The following is a 20,080-nucleotide window of genomic DNA, read 5'->3' on the forward strand; positions in this document are numbered from 1 at the left end:
AGGGCAAAGCAAGGAATCCAGGCGAACCTTCAAGTCAGCAGCTGGCCTCTTTCCCCCCCCAAAACACCACCTCTCACAGGCCAACAGCCCAAGGGCCCGGTGCCCAAAAAGATGAACATGCGACTACGGCTGTCACCTTGCAATGCTTGGGCCTACGCAGCACAGGCCAGCAGCACTGACGTGGCGCTGGATGGACCTCCATCAGACAAGTGCCTGCTAACCTGGGTCCTCATTTGGAGATGCTCTGTGCTAACACAGAAGCCAGTTTCACTTCTGCTTGGTGTCAGCACTTCACACACCAGCCATTGCCTGCACTTGCTCTTGCCCTGATTATTCCTAAACTTCACAGCAAACTGTTAGATTTTAGGGATGTTTGGTCTGGGACAGGGCCTTTCTCCACAGGCAGCTTCTTTCCCCCTAAACCTTCAGGACGGAGGTTCTCCATGGCCCTTTCTAATTGCTTTTTATTTGGTGTATTTAAACATTTGGGCTATTCTCCCAGCAATCTTGTATTTGCTCAGCATTTTTATTTTTTTTTAAAGCAAGTATTATATTTTGAAAAGCTGTCACTTGGCACAGCTCTTTAAGTACTTATTCAGTCCTTATACTTGTGTCCACTTGGCCGTGTGGATGAAGGGCCTGCTGTCACTTCCACCCTGACAGGCCATTTTTGTGGTGGATTTATTACAGCTGTAAAAACGGATTCCAGGCTGAAACCTGACTTCAGAGTTCCTCAAACTAGAAGTGTTTAAAAAGTCTGGCCAAAAAAAAAAAAAAAGCAACACACACACACACACACACACAAAAAGCCCTTTCCTTTCTAAAAGTTAATACTTAAACAGATTAATACTTCAGTCCAACACCCCGTTCAAATCACTAATTTCCATTATGCTGTGAGAAGACCATTCTGATCACTATTTCCATGAGGACCCTGTTACTGTGCCTTCATCTGGTTGCATTGCAGTCCCGTTATGGACCCTGCAAACTAAGAAGGACACACTAAGTACTTGAAGTTAAAAGTCTAATGAATCTTTGCCTCCAGAAGCCAGTGAGCACAATTTACAAAGGAAACATTTCAGGAAGAGAGGCTTCACATAGATTTGTAGGTTTGAAAGAAAATAAACCTTCATCGTTCAGGTGAAGTTTTTTTGCAAACTGATTTTATTGTTTCAGCAGCAGAAGTTGGACACATTTCATCATTGTCCAACACTTGTACAAAAATAAATAATTTCTAAAAAAACAACCAACCAATCAAAGAAACACCAGCCCACCATGATGCCTTGAAAGCAAAGAGATAATGTATCAGAAGGAGGGTGGGGCTGCCTAGTGTCAAGGCTGCTTCTTTTGCTATTAGTACGTGAGCTATGCTAGACAAATTTTACAGCTTCTAAATAAAATTTGCTTTTTCCAACTCAGTGAGATTTATCCCAGTAGCGTTCAGAAAGCATACCCAGGCCTCTGCATCCCCACATGACCCACAGCAGCAGGCCTGAATATACAGCATCTCTGCAGAGCAACTAAATCCATAAAGCCTAGGCTTTAAGGGGACCTTCCTATGCAAGAGCCCCCCCAGGATGAAGCAGGGCAGCCCCCAAGCCCCTACAGAGCAAACAACCCCCGTGTGGCACCCAGGCGGCAGGAAGGTGAAAGTGGACCCAGCCGGGCTGGAGTAAGAAGGCCAAAACAAGAGTAGAAAAGATGGGGATGCTGGAAACGGAGGCAGGGGAAGCAGCCTGCTGCCAGAGCTGGGCCTGAGCCTGGAGAATCCCGCTCCCCTTTCTCCCTCGCACCTACCACTTGCAACAACACATCTGTACCACTTGCAAAGCACAGCTGGATGTTTTTTTGGTTTTCTCCTAGCACCTCATCAGCATCTACATACCCCCTACTGCTGTTATTTAGTACAGCATTAGTCCAGACAAGCTGCGCTCGTCTTATTCAAGAACCACTTGAGAAACACTAACTCCCATTTATTTTTAGCTGAGAGCTTGGCTTTTTATTTTACAGAAGATAATGACATCTGACCCACAGGAACCCATCTGAACTCGTGGATATGTTACACAGTTTTAAAATAACTTTCCATCTTTTTTCCAAAGTGACAAAATACTCTGTGTAAGAAAGGAGCTACATGCCTGGACTGTGAAGTAAATGATCAGAAAACCAAAACAGGACTTCTTTCTCTACACAGAATTTACTTATCCTCACACGCCTTTTATCAGAGAAGTTTGAAAGGGTGAGCTTATACTTGTGCAAATTTACTTACTGATGATTATACATAGGCTGTTTATATATGTAATCTCTGCAGCTAACATTAAGTATTTTTTATAGGCCTACATTTTTGTACTTTCAGTTACTATGAACAATGATAAGAACGGTTAAAAAAAGAGGTTATGCATAGAAGCAACTCATTTTATCTTTTCAAACTGATAACAAAAACAGACTTCCAACAGGAAAAATACGACCTGACAAAGTAATCTTTACGATCACAAGGTTCAAGGCTTTTTACTTTGCAACGACCATATACTTCCACAAGGTTGAGTTATCTTTCTGCCTTCCTGTCCATCCCAGGAAAATAATGTCACGGCTTGCCAATGTGCCCTTGACAGTAACGTGCTGAATGCAGTCCAACAGCCTGTGCAAAACCACTGCATAACTAGGGAAAGAGTATGACTTAGTGACAAAACAAAGCAAAAAACATGAAGCGTCTGTGCAGTCACGCAGGTATGACTGTGCATTAATTACAAAGGAAAAGTCCGGTTTCATCAGCCTTATAGTCTGCTTGTCAAGAAGTCTGATATGCCTCAGTGGAAGACTTTGAAAGATCTACTAAATAGCAATTGAGTGCTTACTGAAGAATTCACCTATCTCATTCAGTCAGTGAGTCTAAATGCCAACTTTCTACAAAATATTTAAGTCGCATCTAAGCCTATGTTTACTGACTTCCCTGTTTTCCAGAAAAAAAACCAACACTTTCAGGCACAGGTAACACTCAGTAAGACCAAGCAACATTAAAAACTACTTCATTGCCTGTTAGTTTCAAAAACTAATGTGAGGGGTCTACTAAAATCCACAGGAATTTTAGAAGTCAGGCTAAGCTTGCATTTTGAATACTTTCTCTCACGCAGCCCATTTTTAACAGCATACTTATCTTGATTAACTCATACCCTCTTTGGCTGATAGTCATGCCTGCTACCTGTGACCTTCCATTTCTGTCATAACACTGTTGTTCATTTTTCAGGCAGTGAGAAAGTATAAAACATTTCCCAATAATTTTTCCAGTATTCTCTTAAACACCTGAAAAACAGATTTCAATCACAAAATTAAAAGTAATTTTTCACAGCTATCACTGAAGTATTCATTTAGGAGCCCACTGATACACAGTGGAGCGAGTAGAACACAGCATTACACTTCTAAGCAATGCACAGCAGGCATAAGCGTTAACGGGAAGAGAATGACGTGCTCTTAAAAAAAACTGAAATAGCAGCTTCTTCAACAAGAACTCCTCTTGCATTACTCAACTTCCTTAAAAAAACAAATAAAAACACCAACACAACTTTCAAAACGTCTTATTTCTTGATTTCCCTACCCATTCCTCCGCAAAGTGTCAGAAAGAAGGTCAGGCTTCTCCTAAATATGAGCCTGCTGACAACGGACTTTGTTCCTTGCATTAACTTTTACTCGCTGTTCAGAAATGATATTCAGACTCACAGAGCACCAAAAGTACAGACTGGAGCCTTAATTTTCCAACATCTTCCTCATCAATGTCAATATTTAAAGCAAAGCTCAAACAAGAAGATATATTTATTCCTCCCTCCCGAGGGCTGAAATAGGCAACAAACCCTAAAACTGTCTTAATTCATCATTGCATAATCTATACAATCTCACTTACTGTAAGTATGCAATACTTCAAACTGAATAGATGCAAGTACCCATTGCCACTCTACCAAACCCACCTTTTTGCTACACATTCAATACACAATCTCAATTCTCCTTTCCTAAGGCAATAAAAGGACAGAAGCTAGTGGGATGACTCTCAAGAAAACAAAAATACACCTTATTATAGAAGCAAAAAAGGTTTAGGTAACCTTGCCCTTAGTTTCTCCTCTGTTCTTGTTTATTCCATTTGCAGCCCAGTAAAGGAAGAAAGTTTCCCCCACTCCACCTTCACCCAGAATTCAAGCACTGAAAAGGCAAACACTGAGGATGGCATTAAATGTATTTCTCTAGGGCAGGAACTGTCACACTACTGCTTCTAAAATGGTGAAACAAGGTACAGAAAGCAAATTTTAGAGTGGATTGCATGGCGTTTTCTGCCCAGGCTGTCCTACCTTCTTAATTTGCAGTGTCTGAACTGTCTGGTGCAGTCAGGCACCAGAGGGCTGCTCTTACAGAGAGAGACTGCTAATATATCCCATGTGGATCTCTCATGACGCCACAGCAATAAAAGCCAAAAGTACAATAACAATCTTAGCGATGTTTTTATTCAATTTATTGAGAAGATGAAACAGTACCCATCTACCTACCTAAGGGACACAGTTCCCTGAGCAGGGTATGAAATATTCATGTATCTACAATTAAGCACCAACATCTTAAGTTTATTCTGAGTCATGAAACGGAAATAAGCAAAATTTAATTCTGTGTAGACTAATCTATTGCAATTTGTATCCCCAGGCATCATTTGCCTTGTAGTATCCTGCCCTTTTTGCCCTAACCCATTAGTGTTCCTCTGCCGTATATTTCAGCTCTAAGAGGTATCTTTTGAAAAATAAATATTTTTTTTTTCTAAACCAAACATAGTTGCTTACAATTTCAGGTTCTTCAATTTGTGCAGCTGTCCTATCAACTGTTCCTCACCACTCCGTTACTTAGTATCACCGTGGAACCTAAGAAGAAATTCCCTCCTCATGAAAAATTTACCTGAGGAATTAGATATGCAAGCATTTTGGCATCTCTATGAGTACCCTGCCACCTTTTCTCTGCTTTAGAGGTCTAATTCTTCCTAGGAAAAATGAGAGATAATTAACCAATAAGATAATTACACTGGGCCATGTAATTCGTACTCACTTGACAAAGGTTATTTTTTCTTAAGAAATTATAGCACTGTGCTGTGAATTAGCAACTAATGTATGAAAATCACCAGGGTGTAAAACAAGGGAAATTTACAGAAAACATACAAATAGGTGCTTCAAAAGGCTGCACGGATTGAGCAATAAATCCTGATGTAACACAGGAGAATTATTATATTCTGAAATTAGAACATGCTTACTACTCAAAGTGGACATTTTCCAAATTGGCTTTCATTTGTAGCTCTTTTTATTTTTCTCAAAAGCTTCATCATGTAACACATGTTGCTGACATAATGAGCTTTAAGAGCAAGCACGTCACTTCAAAGACTTTTAAAAAAAGAAAAGTTTAAAAGAAATACTTAAACTTTACACGCTCACGCAATTAGCTGCTTTTCCTGATTAAGAGAGTATGTATTTAATTATGTCAGAACTACTCAGTTTGACAAACATCTGCATTTCTGTTTGGCAAAAGTATCCGTCAAATGTGCACACACGCTTACTAAAGGACACATCCTGACCGTGTAGCCCAACACTCACAACTCCACCGCACGGCACTTGCTCAAGTATGAGTGGAATTTCGGGGATGAGGGTTTGTACAACAATCCCTGTACTACAGGAGAAAATTTATAAATAGACTTCTACTTCCCCATCTTAGTGGTGGGGTCGCTTCATACACACACGTGCATGTCATACATGTGGTTTACGTCTCACACTGTTGCCCATGCCAGTGGACAAAACCACTTCTGAGAAGCGTGTATTCCAGCAGCATGCAGCTATCTGAACAAAAAATTCATGTCTCAGCATACCGGTTTAGGGTGTCAGCATTGCCAGGAGGAGGTCGACTGCTCTAAATACGGTATTGAACAGGAAAATTTGAATCTTTGTTACTGACAGGCAATTAAAGACTGCCTGTGCTGGTGTCCTGAAATGAGCCTGTAACACCGCTACGGAAACTGAGAATATTGTGGAACCGAGATACTGTCTGTATTATTTATGAACGCCGTGGAACAGCTGTTTTCCTTTGAGACAAGACAGGTCTTAAAAGCCTATGCTGAAGTATGCAAGAGCTGGCAGCAAAGCAGTTTTTTTTCCACTGTTTGGTCCTTTTTAAAACTTCTCCATAGGCAAATTCTTACAACCATCTTTACAGAAAAGCCACACGGTCTTTTGGAGAGCCACTGTGGGCAGTACTTGTGCTCAAAACTTGCCTTTCATTCTCAAGCCTGTCACCACAAGCTGTCTTCACCCAAAAGCATATCCTGAGCAGAGACCCAGAGACCCAATTCTGCAAATGGCAAAGGATTCCCAAGATGAAAATCACTGACTTTTGGTTTATGCCTAAGATCTATGCACCTAGGCTGAGATTCAAGGGCAAAGGAGGATTTCTGTAAACACAGAGTTGGAGGATAAAATTTCAAGGTAAATCTTATTCATCTGCAAAGATCATTAGGTCAAAGCACTATAGGACTTAGCTACATTTTGAATTCAACAAAAACATCTAAAATCATTAAAAACAGCAGAGAAACAACCTCTTTGAATAATATTTAAATATTGAAACTGCATACTATGTTAGAACCACTACATGAGTTTGTTTGCACTGTATTTAAATTCAAATTCTATAATTCTTATGGCCTAAACTGTAAGAAAATATTATAATTTTATTTGTGATGGTAAAGGAAAGTTGAAGATTTGACTGAATTGGTAAATAAGCCTTCTGGTTTCCAAATGAAAAAGGTAACAGGTTTCTGCATCATTAAATTTTGGGAAAAGGGTTTCACCAGCCTTCTATAGGGTAACTGGAAGGAAAGTGCAGCATCTGGTAAAGATTCTGTTATGGATCAAAAAATAGGATCAGCATTATATTATTCATATCACAAATTCAATCATGAGGATGAAAACTGGTTTTGTTTTTAATAAAAACTACATTCAGAGGCATGTAATTCTAACAATACTTTGCTTTTGAAGATGCCTACTACCTTTTCCTCATGTCTGCCTTCATTTTGGAGCACTTGCCGTGCAGGCTTAGGCTTCACAGGTACACACCTGCCTGCAGGGCTGAACCACGCCACTTCTAGAAACCTGAGTGATATCTTTCATTCTTCTACTGCTTCCCAGCTGAAGCTTAAATTTTATAGCTCAGGCTTATTTCAAGCTGTAGATTACTCTCTGCAATCTTTCCAACAAGGCAGTTTGTTGCCTTGTTTTAGTTAGAAATATCTTAAAACAGTTCAAAATTTGACCAAATGAATGAATTTTTAGCCAATTAAACCCTGCTAAATTCTTCCTGGGACCCCCCATTTGTAGTTGCTTGGATAATGACTGGGTGTACTTTAAGATGCTGGGAAAAAAAATCACTGGAGAGAGTGGTATATTGCTGAGTGCATCTGTCCCTCAGTACTTATGCTGAGGACTAGGCCGCAGCTGAATAGGTTGACTTTTTATGTGATGGATCCTAAATCCATCCCTTAAATGCTAATGCTGCGTTATTATGTTTTATTCTCAGCGTACTAGGAAGGGGCTTTGGAAAAGATGTTCTTTTAGCCAGACCTCTGACAGATATGGCATACTCACAGAGAGGAGTAATTGCAGATTTCTCTCCCTGCTCCCACCAGTGTTTATGCACTTTGCATTACTTGTTATTGACTTGAATACTGGGAACTGAAATCTGTACTTAAGACTGCCCACTCACCTCTCCTCCAAAAAGCATCCTAGTCACACACCTCAAAAAAAGAAGGAAAACAAACAAAAAACAAACAAAAAAAACCCTGCCCCTTGTACTCTCACCTATCAGGCAGGAATTCCTTCTGCACAACAGCATGGCCCCTGGGAGAGGGCAAGGAGCACGGCACCTTCCCAACCCCACAGCCTGTGGTTAGGGCAGTCCCCCAGACTGGAGGGGGGTGGATTTAAGCCCCCCCCAAGCAGAGGAAGGAAGCATCTCCCACTTTCTGGAGGGGCACCCTAAAATTTGGATAGAACATAAATGATGAGCAAGCATCACTTCTGCTACTAACTGCTTGGGGTTGGTGTTTACAGGGAGAGTATGCCTCGACTCAGAAAGAAGGAAAAAGAATTGGGGAGTGAAAAACATAAACAGGTGTTCACTCTAAGCTTGTGGTTTGCAAACGCGCATTGCTACTGCAGTCCTGACTCTCGCAGTTGAGTAAGCGTGGGAGAATGCAGACTGTTTCTGTGCTCAGATGTTCACATTGGGATATTTCTATAAGTAGCTCCTCACTCGACTGAGAGGTCTCTGGATTACCTATTTTAAGCACTTTGCTGCTATAAACTCTAGGTTCCAAAAGTCAATGACCAGCTTGTAAACCCTTAGGGTTTTTTTTTGTTTGACCTATCTATGCACCTGAAGATTCGTTGATGTATTTTTTTTTTTAGTATTTGTTATCTCAGCTTCTTCTCGCCTTCTGAAGGCGAACCTTGCTATTTTTGTTAAGAACTGCAATTTCTCCTTTTAACAGGTAAAACAAATGGCATGCTTAAGAGTAGACTTGGAGCTTTTGTTTGTTTAATATTAGAAGAGTGTATTATTACTACAGATCAAAGTTAAACTAAGAATATATTACAAGCCTCTTACTAAACAGATCAGTAAAAAAAAACCTTTTTTTTGTTTTTAGTTAAGACAGCCCTACTCCCTGTATTTTTGTTAGTTTCTCTGTCTCAAGAACAGCTTAAGGACTACAGGAAGTGTGAATTCAGATGACTTAGTTCCTTTTGTATACATACATTTAGTGTTTCAGAAACAAACGTCTGTACCTTCAAAGGCACCTTGGCAAGAGAAAAGCATTACACAGACACATCAGAAAGGCATGCAGCTGTGTTAATCTGGAGGAAAGTCGCACCCCCATCCTTGGTTTTTGTTCTTGTCTTTTGTCTCCAGAAGTGCAGATTCGCCTTCTGGGAGTACATCCCTAAACGCTCAGCTTCCCGCTAAGCTGAACAACAAGCTTCACTTCCACTGACCTGCGCAGAAAAACACATTTGTTCTTTCAGGGATACAGGAAGGCAGAGGTGGGCTAGCAGTCGTCCATTTAAGTTGGCCTGGATCCATACCACATAACAGGTACAAGCCGCCAAGGTATTGTGCCAACATGGCCTGCAGTTGATGCTCAACAGAGGGAAGAACTGCGGCTTTTTATATTAGGGGGTTTCCAGAGCATGAGTAACACTGAAGAGCAGGAAGTTAGATAACTGTGCTATGAAAGACCTGTAATTCCCATTTATTTGTTTGAGGAAAGCTCCTCCTGTGTTCACATTCTTTATTTTCCAAGTTGTGAGAAGTAACCGAGAGGAGACACTTCATGAAACTATGTCAAGTGCATGGACATTACTTGAAGCAAGCATGGTGTCTCTAGTAGGCAATACCTCTTATTTCCTTCCTTTTCTAACCCACTAGCTCCTGTTTCTGTACAGAAAAAGCAGGAAACTTGTTCCTCTAACATTTAGCTAGTTACGTGAAACTGGAGAGACTGGTTGGCTACATCCAGGATTTTACAGCTACAACAACAGTGGACAAAAGACAGTTATCAATCATAGGTCTTTTCTTGTCTGGGCATCATCCAGTTTAAGTTTACAAATAAATCTCCCAGCTTCTTCCATGCGGTTATCCAAGCCACAAATTTGTTTTTATCTTCTATTCATAGCTTCCTCATTACAAACAGAAATCCCTCTCCCCTCCCTCCTTTTCTAGTTATCTACTGTAGTTATTATTTGCATTCAAACTTTAAGGAACTTTCTGAAAGCACTCTCTGTTTTAGTACATATACTCTGAATTCTTCACATTTTTACTATTCATATTTTCAAACTTTTTTTGTACAGTGGTTCTTCCACGAAGTTTAAAGTTAGTCTGTAATCCAGAGGAATATCCATATATACTATGCCTGGAATACTGCTGCACTTGGAGTATCATACGTACTATTTATCTGTAAGGCACAAAATACAAAGAACTGGCGTCTTAGTTGGCTGGTTTATTTATTAACAAAAGTGACTGAAGTACTTCTGGGGTCCAATACACAGCTACGTTGCACAGCAGTTCAACTAGGAGTAAGAAAGGAAGTCTATGAAGAGTCCATTCGTTCTGCTTCAAAGGTTTACCCTCTCAGTCCTGCATGGCACAGCCACTATAGTGCTGATTGTATTAAAGGCTACAAGTTTTACCCCCTTCATTGCTTCACTGTAAGCAAATCTCAAGGAGACAGGTAGCATGAACTCTATCACACATGCAAAGTTCTCCACAGTGATCTAAAAGATACAGGACCAGACAGTCTGCTGCCACAGAGCCAGCAATATCATCTGACATCAGAACTATGGCTGCTTATCTCAGTATCAATTTCTCAAGAGCTGAGCACAAAGCAGTGAATAAACAGGTAAGTTAATGTACTTAATAATGTTATGATCTACTCACTAAAATGGCTGAAAGCTGTAAAAATGTAGTAAAAAAAAAAGTTTCCCACAAACCAGAAACCAAAAGTTCAAAGCTGAATAATAACGTTGCTTACTTCACCCTAAATCCAAATGTGCGTTTTCAAGATTCTTACAGACAGCCTGTCAAATGCACACAAGGAAAAATGGGCTGAGTTTTAAAACTTGCGCAACTTAAAAAATGGTCTCGTGATAAGGAACACAAGCCTCCTCCTCCTGTTAGTGTTATTAATTGGTAATGCTGTTCCTGAGCACTGGTATTACATTGCACCTCCTCAGCCCTTCATTCTTCTGGCTTTGCAAATTGAAAACACTTTGTCTTCAGGATGATGATCTAGATGAGGAGGCAATACAAGCAGCTTGTTAATTTAACATATACACAAGGAGCACAATAGCTGCTCTGCTTGTCAAGAGGATTTAAGATATAAACAGCACAGGGCCAGAAAAGATACTCATCTAGCAAACAGTGAGTCTTCTGTCACAAGACCACAAGTAAAAGAGTGCAGCTCATTTACTGACCAAAAGTTTTAGGTAAGGTTTATCAGCAAACATTCAAATCCTGTGTAAAAGAAGAAAGGTCATATTTTCAGTATACTGAATGATACATTTAAAAAGGCACCTTTAAAGTAACTCCGTTTTGCAACATGTCATAATTTTCTAAGAAACTGCTCAAACTGCAAAAACCTAACTAACCCTCAGCCTCCTGTCATGGAGGAGCACTGCCCTTAACCTCCAAAGAACACAAAGCTAAATAAGGACGTGCCCTTGCAGAAATTAATTAGTGACATGGCCTGCTTTTATGCTGCGCTACTGCCGAATAGGGAAGACCAAAGGGTACTTCCATCCCTCGGTGTACAGCAAGGCCAGGAGACCTCCCGCCATCTCAGCAGAGCGCGGGGATGAAGCGGCCTGGCCACGCTCGCAGGCCGCGCCGCACAGCGCGCCTCCTCGCCCGCAGGCCTCCTTGTCCACAGGCCCCCACAGGCCCCCTCACGCCCGCTCTAGGGCGCAGCGAGCGACCCCAAGGTGCCGCACATGTGGCTGCAAAAACATTTATTCAGTGCCTCCGCAGCCGCGTTCCCGTTTGTGCAAACACAGCGCTGTACAGAAGGTCCTGACCGCAGCCTCCCACCTACTCGAAGGCTCTCCGGCAGCTGTCCCAGCCCTGGCCATGCCTGCTGTAAACGCTGGGGTTCTCAGACCTGGAAATGACAGTGCGAGGACCTGGGAACAACTGGAGAACCCTGGAGGCAGCGGTTTTCCTTCTTCACCCCAAAATGAAGACCCTTCCCTTTGCTTCCAGTGATACCACTTTTACGTTGGAGTGTCACTACGCAACGTACTATCATTTTCACAAACCCATCTCAAGTACAAATTGTGTTGAAATATTTACGATATTACAGTACTGCAATACTAACAGCATTGAAAAATTCAAAGATTCTCCTAATCCCATCAAATCTGCAGCAAGTCTCTGGGTGCAAAAAGTTACGCTGTATAAAAATGGAGTTAGGGATTATCTCTGTTGTTCTGTGGCTGATAAATGTACAGCTGTTTGTATCAGGCTGTGCATTGCTTGCAGATGACCCCATCCCAAACGCTAGGCAAACTGATACAAGTAAGAGACAAAACGCAGAACCATCCTGCAAGCCATCTAAACCCACTTGTCAGCTCGGTCAACAGCACGGAAGCACAAGCGATGGCTTTCAGGAACTTTGCAGAGAGCAGTGTTCCTTTTCTGCGTGCATGAGAAGACATGTACGGAAGCATTCAGCCTGAGTTACTGGGGAGCAATTTGACTGAAGTAAGGCACCAAGCACAGAAGCGATCCAAATCAAATAACTAGCTGGGGAGAAGGAAACAAAGCAAAATAGCCCAAATCAAAGGAGGTATATTCTCCAGAGGTTGTAAAAATAGTTCCATGGCTGGAGAGACAAAACACCTCTCTGTTAAATGGACGCACTGGCAACATTTGAGAGCACTAAGGAATTACGCTAGGGTAATGTCTAAACATGCTGAAATTTAACAAGTTTTCTTTAAGACTGATGGAAAATGCCACATGACACCAGTCATGAAAAGCTCCATTTTGTTGTTGTTGTTGTTGTCAGTTTTTTAAAGGAAACTGTACAGATTGCATGAGACAGACAAACAAACCAAATACTGCTACAGAAGATGCATCAAGCCCTGTCCCGTAGTATGAGACAACCATGAATACCTATGTTGGCATTTAAGCGATACTGTGATATATTTGCTATTGAGCAACACCAAAATAGGACTGCTTCCAAAGACATTTCTATTAAATTCATAGTTTGCTGAGATGCTGGGCAGGCAGACCGGAGACACAGCAGCTTTACCAGCTCATTTCTCAGGGCTGAAGGAGAGCTTTAAGGGAATGCTTGCAGAATGACTAGGCTAGATAAGAAACTCCTCAGCTAGGTTTGGCTAGCTCCCAAACTGAAATGGCTTTAACATAGTACTTTGGAGAGTGATTAAAAAAAATAAGTTATCTAGATCATAACATTTAACATCTGACTAGTGGAAAGAAGGAAAAAAATGTCATTCTGTTTAATATTTTCACTTTTAAGACAGAATATATTAACCAAGGAAAGAAGAGGACAAATCAAATTGCTTGGACTCTCCAGCAGCGTGCCTAAAGCTCAAGGTTAAAGTACAACTGACCCCACACGGAGCCATTTGAACATGTGCCAAATGCATGCAATAAGTTAGGAAGTTTCATGCTCTGCTAAGGCGACTTTCACATCACTCATTGGCTTCATCTCAGATCAAAAGCACCAAAAGAAAAACTGTGCAAAGAATCTGATTACAGACGGCTTTTACTGATGCATTCTACTTAATCTCCTCTGGAATTCAAGGTCACAGCCCTCCCATATTTTAAAATGGATCTATATACTATATGCATACCCAACTACTGTCTCTGTACAAATAATATTGTTTTCTCATCTAAGCAATGTAACTAAGCAACCCTGTCCACGGCAGGGGGTTGGAACCAGATGATCTTTAAGGTCCTTTCCAACCCAAACCGTTCTGTGACTCTATGCTAAAGGAGTTAATCGGAGCCCAGACTGCCACTCCCCAAACATGCTCATGGACGTATTGCCTCAGGTGTGACGGTACTTTCCATGCTGCTCATTGCCTCGTAAATAAAAGTGACAAAGATGCTTAGTATTTTTTCGTTATCTGTATTTCTATCACAGCCCATAAAGGTGCATGGCTGGAGCAGTACTTGCAGTGCTGCGAGTAACCCCTTACTGCTGCAGGACGTGCCTGCCCAGGAGGAACGTACCTACATGATGAAGGCACATCCATCGTTCACACCACCTTCTGTTCTGGCCATGGAACGAGTCCCTCTTCATGCACCACGGCTACACATCGTGGACCAGGTTTCAGTCAACAAAATCCAGGAAATCCAAGCCCACCCACACTGGAGAAAAAGACCTGCTCTTCTCACAAGTCTACAGCCTCCAAACATTTAAGAAACGAGACTGGCTTGCTTTAACCTTTCTCTTCTCCCAGACACAGTCTCCTTATTAAAAGCTCCCTTTGTCACACATCCAAACAACAGGCATAATATATTCCAAACTTCACACTCAAGATTTATTACAACACTTACTGCTGGATATGCCTTTTTGTTGGCAAAAAGAAGATTATGTATCATCATTACTGAACAAAAACCTGATGATTTGAAATCAGCATTCTTCTTGTCATTAAAAATCTCAGCAGATGTCAGAGCACAGAAATGAAGCTAGCCAAAATATTTTTCTTGAAAATATGTTAAAGCAAATATTCTTTGAAAATATATACATATGTATTTTAAAACTCATTCAAAAATCCTCCTCACTGTTATTGATGTGTTGACCCTCTCTCTTCTTCAATAATCAAAGGAAAAGGCTGTGAATGGAGAGGAAAGGTTTTTTGCTTTCCTGCCTTCAAACTCCAAATATGTTTTTTATTTTTCAATTTTCAGTAACTGTTGTGTGTTTTACAATCATCACTTTCTGTATCACAAACATTTTCTTTTATAATGACCAAGTAAATTGTGCCATACAAACGATGTTCACTGCATTTCTCAGAGCAATGTGCAGATGTTTTTATACATGGCACAGTGCTGGTTCTCTGAATAAAATTTAAACTGCAGTCAGGGAGAAGTTTTGAATTCTTGTATGAAGAACATTACAGAAAAGCCAGCTATCTTCTTCCTTTGTTTTTGAAGAGGTCAAACTTATGGACTTTGAGATCTTGTGTTTTTACAGTCTTAGCTTATTTGGCTAGAACTGCCTCTTCTAAGTAACAGTTTGATTCACAATCAGACATGTGAAAGGATGATGAAGATATTCACTTAAAGGTAATCATCTTAGGGGCCCTTCTCCCCATGTCATAACACATGCACATATATGCCTGCACTTGTATGTGCCCGAAGTGCAGCAAACTACAACAGTAAAAATATCTTCAGGTTCAAAAGTCAGTTCTCCAAAAGATGAGGAAATTTAGGACTGCAGTTAGCTGTACAAACAATGAAAAGCTTGCACCACTGTGGTCTTTCAGAGTCAAGCACCAAGACCTCAGTCTACTATGCACTATATTAATATAGTTCAAGGAGACTGTTTCTTCCTCCAGAGAATTTACAATTGAAGTACACAAGACGACACACTGTGATTAATCAGAACAGAAAGTATGGATTCAGTCCTTAATGGGGAGCATCTATTACTAGAGAAGTGCAATGGAAACAAGCATTTTTGCTTAACATTTAAGAACATAACCTAAATGAAAATTGTGGATGAATAAGCATCAGAAGTCACAACTCAGAAACAGGTTAGAGAAGATAAGCTGACTACTGTTCATACAAGAGCAGAGCCAAAGGAGACACACACAGAGGTAGTCTCAACTCAAAGAAACAGTGGTTTCAGTCACTTTACATCCTTCTTCACCTACTCTATGGCTGAACCACTCATCAGCAGGTCCAGCTCTTAGATCTTCTGCATGGGTAATGTCCAAAGCCTCCTCTGCTACAATATCAGGCAGAAAATAACCTAAAACATTAAAAAATTCAGCATAACCTAGCTACAGCCTCCAGCAATCCCCCTCCTGCCTCAGTTCCAGGTCGGTGCCTGCAGACACAGAACCCTCATTTCTTCAACTCTGTGTGTTCTCTACTTATCACATATGAAATGTGGCATTTCAAAAAAGTCTCATTTTATATAAATATGCAAAATTTTCAAGAGGAAAGACAGGCACAGTTTCCCCTGGGCAGACTGTTCCGATGTCTGACTGCCCTCATGGTGAAAAAGTTTTTCCTTAGACCCACTTTGAACCTCTCTGGCTTCAGCGTAAGCCTGATGGTCATTTCCTCTAATCCCAACAGGCCAAAATAGGGTTGATATTATCTGAATTTCCAGGAACAACTTCCTCAAATAATACCATGTTCTACTTACTGGGTTATTAAGTATGTTGCCCCTACACTCAAATTTTCAAAACACCAGCACAAAGACAGAATTGTGGTAGGCAACTGGAAAAGTAATGTGGCTCTGATGCTGAGGAGAAAACTGTGCTGTCATCTCCAACTGTTGCCTAAATACATACATAAATAATAAATCATCTTGTGTGTGCACACTTTTCAGCAGTTTGTGTTGTGTCTGATTGCTTGAATCACAGCCCATCACTGAAACCAAGCACTTCTCTCTAGTTTAGGGGTCTCCTAGGGGTCTTCCAACTGATGCTCTGCAATCCAGCATCACAAGAGGTGCCACGTAAGCCTGTAGCCAACTTCAGTTCGACTATTTAGGAGTTGTTAGCTTGAATCACTTCCATTCCTCTTACTCCGACCTAATTCTGTCTTGAGTTTCTGTCCTGTACAGCCTCCTTCCAACAAACAAATATGTGGGCAGGGAGGAAACACGGAACAATCAGACAATCTTCTCTTCCTTGAGAAGATTTATTTCTAACATTCAGGCTTCCATCGCCTTGCTTACCTGTTTCACAGTAAGCAAAGCTATGAGTATTGTTTGGCTATATCGCTGGTCAATCACCAAAAACCAGGATAAAGTAGAAATACTTGAAAAATGCTTTCTCAAAATTATACATGGGCATGTCTACCATTAGAGTAGAGCCCAGAGAGCCCATTCAGAAATGCCACTGAAACAGCTTGGGAGAAACACAAGCAAAACAATCTAAACATATTCACACTAGGCAAAAAGATTCTCATGCTCTGATACTCAATTCATAATCAATGAAAGGAAAGATCTGAGGGTTTCTCCATCCAAGTATTTAACTTTGCAGTCAATAGAAATAATAATGCAGATGTGATGCATACTAGCACACTGATCTCGAGAAAATCATCCCAAACAATCCAAGCTGCTCAAAATACCCAGCCTCCCCTTACCCAGATGATTACACGTGCAGGTGGACAATAAGAAATTAAAGTTCTTCCATTCTCAATCGCTCTCAGTCAATTAGTCCTACAGTAATCAGATTAGAAGGAAGATGTTGCTTCATTACCACTAGTACGTGCCTCCTCTGCAAGAAGCATTATTTGGAAGCATTTCCATCACTCTGAACACAGAGGCCAACAATTCAGCGTGCCTGAAAGAAGAAATCCAACAGCCCCCCACTGCAGGGAACAAGGTTCTCAAGGCCAGGCTCAGGACATGTTTTGAAGAGTTGCATGAGGAGGTTTCACAGCTCTCTCTTCATCCTATTTTCTTGCCACAGACAGTGGACCAATCAGCGAGGTTGTCAAAACAGCAATTTTCTCACAAACCTGGATTTCAGGCATGAATGGGTAAAGGGAAATGGATATGTGAAGTCATGCAGACCATTTCCAAAAGCTCTTTCTTGAAACAAGCAGACCAGAGACCCATTCCAGCACAGTATCACGGGATCGGGGGCTTGTTTGTTTTGCAGCAAGAGAGGGGTAAAAAGAAAAGCATGTAAATGAAATGTTAAAGCTAACCCAAGCCTGCAGCACAGCTGTTAAGACACAGCAGGAGGGATCTGGATATCGTACTTACTGAATCAGCTAAAGAGGTCTACGCAAACTGACTTTCATAATGAGAGCTGTACAATTCCATTTATACAATGGGTGGCAACTGGCCAAGGATAACTTGCTAAAAATAAGAGATCTAGAAAGATTAGAAGGCAAAAACACTTATTACAATACAGAACTAGAAAAGGCCTAGACACTCCTGCACACCTAACTATAAAACTACTCCCTCTTCAGCAAGGACGTTCCAAGAATACACCCTTCCAAGGACAAAAATGGGAACAAATGGGGTAATCCTCTATAGATGGATGAAAAAGAGAAAGATTGACCATTTGGGAGGTTTAGAAACATGGCAGAAAACAGATTTTACATTAACACAAGTATCACTAGTCAACTTGATAAAATGATGTAAAAGTAAAAAGGACAACTGAATGAGCTTTTAATCTCACGTAGACGCTAAATAACAATAACACTGTTCCTGGGAATTTTTATTCCTTTGTAAAAGATCAAAATGATAAAGACTCAAAATCAAGATACTTAGCACTCAGAATGACAGAATATTTTTTAAAATTACAATTTCATGGATCCAAATTTGCAGAGATTTTTTGCAACATCCTTCATCCACATAGGGAAGTTACTGTTTGAGTACTGGTGCCTGATGAAACAACAGATGAGAGAACTAAAGGACACACTCTCATCAATGCAAGACTGTTTGCTTGACCATGAAAAGTAGTTCCTTGCTATTCTCTGCATTAAGAAGGATTCTGCTGTTAGCAAAGTAAGCATTCCCCTCCTTCCCCCCATCCTTCCCCTTCCTGCCTCCCCACTCAGAGCTAAAATCCCATTGATATGGAGTCTTTGGGTGGAGTAACCTAACTTCTTCAACAAAGAAGCTTTGCCTTTTTCCCAGACAAATGACTTGGCTGAACTTAAAAATCTCCTTTTGCCATTAAAAAATTCCACAATAACTGCAGTTTTAAGAAAAATCCCAGAACCTGGAGTGAAAAAACGCTACTGAATTAGACTTCCAAGAGTCAGCAAGTCTTAAACAGTTTATTTAAACAGAATTGTCACTCAAATATCAGCGAACTGCAATGGACCACACTGAAAGGGAACTGAACAACATAAATCAGGTGACTATTGTAGCTTCCCCAACAAAATCCAAACTCGAGCTCTTTACAAAATGTCAAGACAGCTGAATCTCAGCCGAATTGTTAAAAACGGCTGCATGCATTTAATTAAGTCAAAATCGAAGCCAGATGGCACATACTGCTTTTGCAATAGACTGGATGCTGTCACAAGAGGCACTGCTTAAGCATTCCTTGATGATTCCTGGCACCAGTGGCTACAATCTCTTCCTACCCTCTACCATACACCCCTCCTTTTTTTTCCAGTCACCAAGCCTTTAAAGAGGGTGGGGAGGAGGAAAAAGAGAGCCCCTGAGATAAATTGACTCAGTGTGTGGAATGCAAGGCAAACATTCCTGTACAAATTCAGATTTGATTTATTTTCTTTAGAAAACTCCAGCTGCAGGAGAAACCCCCAATTGTTGGTCTTTGCCTTAGACCCCCTAGGGTCATCATCTGTCTTACAGAAAGAAAATAAAAATAGATAACTATACCTCTAAGATACTGTGCAGCAGAAGATGTTAATACTTTAGCCATGCAAGTGGCTGGCTAAAAAAATAAATGCGAGTGAACTGGCTAAAAAAGGTCTCAAGAATTTGGAAGCATACGGCTGAAAGGAAACATTAACATTTCATCCCTGGACTGCACAACCTCTCAGCAAATAATGACAGTATGGGCTTTTGTGGTCAGCATGCAGGCAGGGAACTCCTACTCATCAGAGAGACCAACAAGTTATTGCCCGGTTGTAGTCAGCTAGAGCTATACCAGAACCAAGGGGCGATGCTGTATTTTACTGCCCCTGCTGCACGCTGCTGTGCATGGAGTCGACCAGAGAAGGCAGGAGCCATAACGCTGGCCATGCCTCCCAACACTTGCGCAAGGCAGACACAGTGCCTCACAAAGTGTGTCTGGAAGGTGACGGGGATTAGGGAAAGGCATCAGCAGAAGCAAACTGATTTCTCATATGAAAAACATGCTACTGGCAAAACACCTCTGCTTGATTTTTGAGATTCTTCTGTCTCCAAATTATTAAGCAGCTGCCACAGTGCTCCCCAAAAGACTCCCGAAGATGTTCAGAGGAAAAGGTGGGAACCACTGCGTCTTTTGAATAGACAAGGAAGGCTCAGAGGTCCTTCGTTACATTCTCTCCATGTCTCCATCAAATCACCTGGAAAAGTGAACCACAGTGAGTGTATCTCATTGTTCGAGTAATCTAACATGCCACAAACACAAGGACAAAGGCACAGGACTGTAATTTTCTAACTGAACAATCCCCTCCTGAGCAATACTATGGTCTCTGGTTTCCTTAAGTTCTTAATGATAATTGACACTTTAATACATACCCAATCTCACCTTTCATTAAAAAAAGAATTATGTACTTGCACTGAGTATCTTACTGTTAAAAACTGAGAACAAAAACATATCTGCTGAAAAGGGTAGATGTGTTTAACAATTTC

General features: G+C 41.0%; 1 protein-coding gene and 1 long non-coding RNA gene across 5 annotated transcripts in view; both read right to left on the reverse strand.

The window, feature by feature from the left end:
* SHROOM2 (shroom family member 2) overlaps window positions 1-20,080 on the reverse strand; it is a 127,575-nt gene that overhangs the window by 80,384 nt on the left and 27,111 nt on the right. The gene's annotated exons all lie outside the window — the stretch shown is intronic.
* Window positions 752-20,080, reverse strand: part of LOC308191355 — a 45,328-nt gene continuing 25,999 nt past the window's right edge. Inside the window, exon 2 of the long non-coding RNA XR_013947912.1 lies at window positions 752-19,791. This is a non-coding gene — a long non-coding RNA (uncharacterized lncRNA). The remainder of the gene's footprint in view (window positions 19,792-20,080) is intronic.

This window comes from Anser brachyrhynchus (genome assembly GCF_964034855.1).
Source record: "Anser brachyrhynchus genome assembly, chromosome: 1".
Lineage (NCBI taxonomy): Eukaryota > Metazoa > Chordata > Aves > Anseriformes > Anatidae > Anser > Anser brachyrhynchus.